We start from the raw sequence: 6312 nt of genomic DNA on the forward strand, positions 1-6312 counted from the left end.
TAAAAAATAAAATAAAATAAAATAAAATAAAATAAAATAAAATAAAATAAAATAAAATAAAATAAAATAAAATAAAATAAATAAAATAATAAAATAAAATAAAATAAAATAAAATAAAATAAATAAAATAAATAAAATAAAATAAAATAAAATAAAATAAAATAAAATAAAATAAAATAAAATAATAAAATAAAATAAAATAAGATAAAATAAAATAAGATAAAATAATAAATAAAATAAAATAAAATAAAATAAAATAAAATAATAAGATAAAATAAAATACTAGTTGGTTTCCTGGTCTGTCTATCTGATGGAGCTAGGCAGCCAATGAGAAGGGGGGTTGGGGGTTCAAATCCAATAGGGCTAAGTTAACTCCTTAGCGCCTCATAACCCATCAGCCACTAGGGGGCAGCAGGATGTAAACAGAGAATTTTTTTTTTAGAGTGTCCCCTTTTTGTCTCTGTCCCCTTTGTCTAAGAAACTGCTAATCACAAGTCACTTGTGTTGCCTTTCTTCCCAGGGACACACAAACACACACACAGACACACACACACACACACACGGACAAAGCAGATGGCCCTGGGTTTTCTTTCTGGAAGGATGTAGCCAGAGTATGAGGCTTTGCTGATCCTCATAATATAGTTTCTGTTGATAAGACTTATAAAATCTGCTGTGCTTGTCCTCGAGCAGGTCGGATTCTGGGTCTCGGGAACATCCTCACAAACACACATCCCCAAAGTTTCAACTTTATCATTTCTGTCTCCTACACCTCCAACACAGGGAATCTTGTGATGAACGGCTGCCAAAGCGGATGGAGTTAGCAGAGACGGCTCCATCAACTGCTTTGGTTAAAGAAAAAAAAACACAATTACTTTTGTTTCTACTTGGAAACCGCTTCTGGACTTTGTGCTTGAGGTGGAAAAAACAATGAAACTTTGATTTTGGGTTTTACCGATTAGATAGGTGTGTGTGTTGTTAGATAAACGGCTAGTTTATATTACTATGTAAAATTAAAAAGTTGAGGTTTGAGGCTGGAGTCTTATTCTATTGCACCAAACTGTTTTCTTTTCTTTTTTTGTATTTTATATTATAAACTGATAAAAAACAAAACCTTAAAGAAAAGGATCCTAATCTTGCAGGATCCAAGTTATTCCCCTGTAGTTGTGGATTGTGGGAGTGGAAGACCGCAGGAGTCGACCCCCTTCCTTGACCTCCTGGGTGCCTGCCCCCAAATGGACGGTGGGTTTCAATTCTTCTGGAAGTATCTTGTCTTAAATGCTGCCCATCAAGGCCGGCCTGTTTCCGCATAAAGGCCTCTCTGCCTGTTTTCGTCTCCTACGGATTTTTTATATATAAATCAACCACTGGTTATTTCCGCCCGGTGCAATTTGTGTTGAATATCATTTTTGCTTTAATTACAAGGCTTTGTCTCGGGCCAAGCTTGCATGGCTGTTGTTGAGCCAATTATCATAAATTTCCCTGTAACAATTAAGAATATTGGTACCCCGAGCTGCGTGTATTTTAAATGTTATAATTATGCTCGGCTCTTCCGTTAATTGGCCTATCTGACTCTTTACTTTTTATGCTGCTCATCTGCTCATTACCGCAGCCGTTTAATTCAATTAGCACCTTAATTAGAAGAACAGCCATGTCCAATGTCGTTGGGCTTGTCAGGGTATGCAGCTTGATTAGCAAAGACAAACACACCACGCCGAGGCTGCCGTTCGTTCGGGGGAGGCAGAGGATGGAAGCCGGCCAGCTGCTAAAGTGGAAAAACCCCGTGTCTTCATATCCCCCCCCCCAAAATGCTATGCCAGGAGAGAGAGAGAGAGCATCAAGAGAGCATCAGGCAGAGGAAACGATGCAATAATTCACAGATCTGTGACTTAAAGCACATTTCAACATCAATACTCCGGACCTGGGAAGCCTGTTGTCACTGCTAAATTATCCGCTGCTCCTTCGTGCTTTTTAAAACGCACACGCTCACACATACGTGGCACGGTTTCTGTGGTTGCAAAACCACCCTTCCGTGGTCGTTCCTGTCCTCCTCGTGATGGGAGCTGCGGACAGGTCACTTCCAAGCAGGTCTTCTTTCTGGAGCGTGCAAACCTCAGATCTCCCTCTTTGCACATTACGTCCTTCCTGGGGTGCAAAAAAAAAAAAAAAAAGACGCTCCCGAAGGAAGCCTCCAATTCTCCAAGGCGGCTTTTGTTTCTCGCCAGTTCTATTTAAATCTTTATTCCCTGCCTATTAATTCTCCTAATTAGAATTAAATGAAGCATGCTAAATTGCTAGATTAACCAATAATTAAGCAGCCAAAGCGCCAATAATTAAGCAGCCGAAGCAGTGACGTTTAATACACAACGGCAGCTCTTTCTTTCCCTGAAACGGGCTGGGTGGTGGATGCTCGTTTCATTTGAAAGAAATCTCAGTGGCCTGCCTTCCTTGGTCAATCTTCTCTCCCCCACCCCACACACACACATACACACACACCAGGCCCCTTCCTCTATTTTATTTATGTCAGTTTATGTGTTGAGGAAGGTCATTTTATAATTTAACATTAGAGTCAGACTGGAAGCCCACAGTTATGGAGGTCTAAAACAGAGTTTAAAAAATTATCTAAAAGAACCTCATATATGATGGCACTTGGATACGGGTATTTGATCCATTGGGAATATCAGGGCAGCCTTAGATAAATCTCTCTCTCTCTCCCATATTACCAGCTGAAGGCTTTAGATTTGTCTTGAATCTAATGAACTTCGGTCTGGATTGAGTAGAAACCAAGAACTGGGAGGGACCTTGAAGGTCTTCTACAATGGATCATCCCAGAGAAGATTGGCCTATATAGCTGCTAAGTGTCAACATCAACTTGATCACACATAATCAATCAATCAATCAATCAATCACTCAATCAATCAAACGAATGGCAAAATACTTGATTTAAATTCTATCTAACTTAATAACTAGGACCAAAGCTAGTGGGAGTAAGGAATTAAGAGAGATGACACATCTTGCTGAGTAGAATTGTGCAAATATTTAATTCAAAGATGAGGTTTCTCATTGACATTACCCTATACAGTCTCTGAACTGGATGAAATTTCCAAACCGTAGCAAAAATTTGTTTCAGATTGCCAGATCAGATATGATCCTCCACAGACATTTGATTCAGACCACTTTTGCACATTTCTTTTGTTTTATTTATTTGTTGAATTTATTTGGTGTATACCTGTGTATTTTAGATTCCGAATTAGGTCAAATCCAATCCGTTGGCTTCGGACGACTAGATTTGAGTTGATCCCAACACCTGACAGGAATCAGGTGGTTGTTCCAAATCACTGATTCAGAATGACTCAATGAAGCAGATCAAATCAATGATTCAAGAGGCAAAGAAATATTGGAGTAGCATTCGTATATTAATGGAGAACATTCTTAAAAGTGAACATAAAGATTAAACCAGAAACTTTCCTTCTGGGCCTAATGGAAAGAGAACTGGGGGGAAAATTTGGAACTCTGATTTTAGATTTGGTGACAGCAGCAAGATTGCTCTGTGCCCAAAAGTGGAAGGACGCCTCGATTCCCACCATGGACGCATGGTTACAAAAGCTGATGGAATTAGCAGAGATGAGCAAATTGACTGTGCTAATCAAAGAAAAGAACGTAAGTACTTTTTACCTGGAAACTGTTTCTGGACTTTATGCTTGAGGCGGAAAAAAATGACGTCATGATTTTGTGTTTTACCGATTAGACTGATTTGCTGATACAGAAATGGCTAGTGGGTACTACTATAGAAATGTAAAAACCTGAGATTTGATTTTAATGTCTGATTACCTCTAGTCACATTTATTATAATAAGCACCCCAGTTGTTGCAGTAAGCGCCCCATTTAGCCAATGGGATGGAGTTAGTGGGCCACTATGTTAAGGAGACCCTCTCTCCTCCAACTGGAGGCCAATTTTAAGACTCTAAAACAGAGGCCCCCAACCTTTTGGACACTAGAGACCGGTTCCGTGGAGAGAGGTTTTTCTGCGGACTGGAGGGTGCGTGGTTTTGTGTGCTGCCTGCATCCCGCGGATGGGGCTTTGCTTGTTCATGCGGCCCAATTGCTGGCAGGCCGCAGCCTGGTACCCGGTCCGTGGATCGGGGGTTGGGGACCCCTGCTTTAAAACACCCAGAGCACAATATTCATTGCAACACGACCTTTTCTTTTCCTTCTTGCTCTCTTTCATGTGGCTACAATGTTTTTGTCCAAGTTTTTCCCCAAGTCAATAGCTCAGTAATCAGAATATGTGCGGGACCCGAAACAGTGAGATAGTTCTCACTCTTATATGTTAACAGATTAGTTTTGCTGCCTCGAATGGAAAAAATATTGATCCTTTCAATCACTTCAATTACTTAATTATAAAGACATCAGAACGGTCCCGCTGCATCAATCCAAGCTCCCTTCATCCAGTATTTCATTATTATTTTTTTCATAGGCAGGAGATGTGTTTCCCACCAGCCTTGCGCAACTAGAGTGTGGAAATGTGTGGAGATGACAGTGGGTCTTCTAGATGGACAGCCTTGGGTTCCCAGCTCTATAATCCTTTGGAATCCATTTGTACATGGATTCTGACTGTTCCTCTGAAATGAAGCTCCATTTATTGCGGTCTTGAGAGAACAGCAGCCGTGTGTAGATCTGGCTTGATCTGCCTGACTTGAATCGTTGGTTATTTTATGGATTCTTAGAACAATGGGTTCTTTCCTGTTATTCGGTTAGTTTTAGTTTTCCTGTTATTCCATTCATTTTAGTTTTGTCTTTCCTGTTTTTCAATTCGTTTTGTCTTACCTTTAAGCTAGCTATTTCTTCTTGCGGCTACTTCCTCTTGCAGTTAATTCCTCTTACAATTTTAAATTTTGAAGACCTTTCATTTACTCCTATCTACCCTGAGCTACAAATTATTCTCCTTTATGGAAAAAATAAAATCCAGACGACTATCTGATGGATAGAATGGATTTGGAAGAAGCTGGAGGGAACATCTAGAACAGGGGTAGGCAACCTTGGCTCTTTCATGACTCGTGGACTTCAACTCCCAGAATTCCTGAGCCAGCATGGAGGAAACTACGGCCCCCTCATGACTCGTGGACTTCAACTCCCAGAATTCCTGGGCCAGCATGGCTCAGCTTGGAAACCTCTCCCTTTCCCCTCAGCATGGCTGGCTCAGGAATTCTGGGAGTTGAAGTCCACCAGTCACAAAAGAGCCACGGTTGCCTAACCCTGATCTAGAACCTCCCAACCACACTTTCTGGGGAACAACTGATGCTGGAAAAAGAAACCAGGGAATCTGAACGTCCAAAGACACAGGAACTGTCTTCTATTACATCTGTAAAGGCCGTCTTACTTTGCAGCCTTGAACCCGAGATCAATAAGGCTCAGCCAGGCAAACACTGCACTTATATTGACATAATTTTCACCAACTCCAGAACAGGAGGAATGCCTGTTAATAAAACACATAATACTCTGGAACACTCTTCAATGTTTCAAGTTTCTGTCTGAATGTATGCACACCAATATGTGTGTCTGTACACACATATATATATATATTTGCGCTTATATACCTCGTTATAAAGGCCATTTCTGTTATGCTGCAGGAAACTGGTGGAAAGTGTCAGCGTTAAGCTTCTTTCGGCTATCCTATCGCTGTAACTTTAAGGTATTGACCCAGAAGTAGAACAATGGCCCGAATAAAATAAAAATGTTAATTATCCTTTGTGTTTGTAATTTAATTAAAGGTGCAGTAAAGTTTTACTGTTTGGCCAGGTGATGATGTTTAGAGCTCTGAAAAAGCTATTTGTGCTGGTGAGATTAAAGTGCATTTTAAAATGTTCCTCCAGCACTTTCACATTTGTTGATAGATTTTTAAATTAAACTTTAAATTGTAATCTAAATTACCTCCAACAATTCATGGTCCCTATAATGAACTCCCACCATTCCTGCTGTCATCGGGCGATGATATACTGTAAATGGTAAGTGCTTGCAGTTTTACCGAATGGAGTTCTAGCATTATTGAGCTGCATAAACCTCAAACGAAAATCAAATCAAGAGGCAGGTTTTCTTTGGCAGAGAAAAAACAGCAGCATTGTGGTGTTCTTTGCTAAAGGACGGCTCGGTGGTGGGTCCTCGTTCGATAGGTTTTGCATAATCAAGGACTTACCATAGGGATGTCGGTGCTTTGAACAGTGGTGGGATTCAGTCCAGTTCGCACCATTTTGGCAGAACCGGTAGCTAATTTTTGGTTGCCCAGCAGGCCCAGAATGGACTTCCGGAAGCGGCATC

Source organism: Protobothrops mucrosquamatus, unplaced genomic scaffold (assembly GCF_001527695.2).
Source record: "Protobothrops mucrosquamatus isolate PMUCROS unplaced genomic scaffold, P.Mucros_1.0 scaffold4346, whole genome shotgun sequence".
NCBI lineage: Eukaryota > Metazoa > Chordata > Lepidosauria > Squamata > Viperidae > Protobothrops > Protobothrops mucrosquamatus.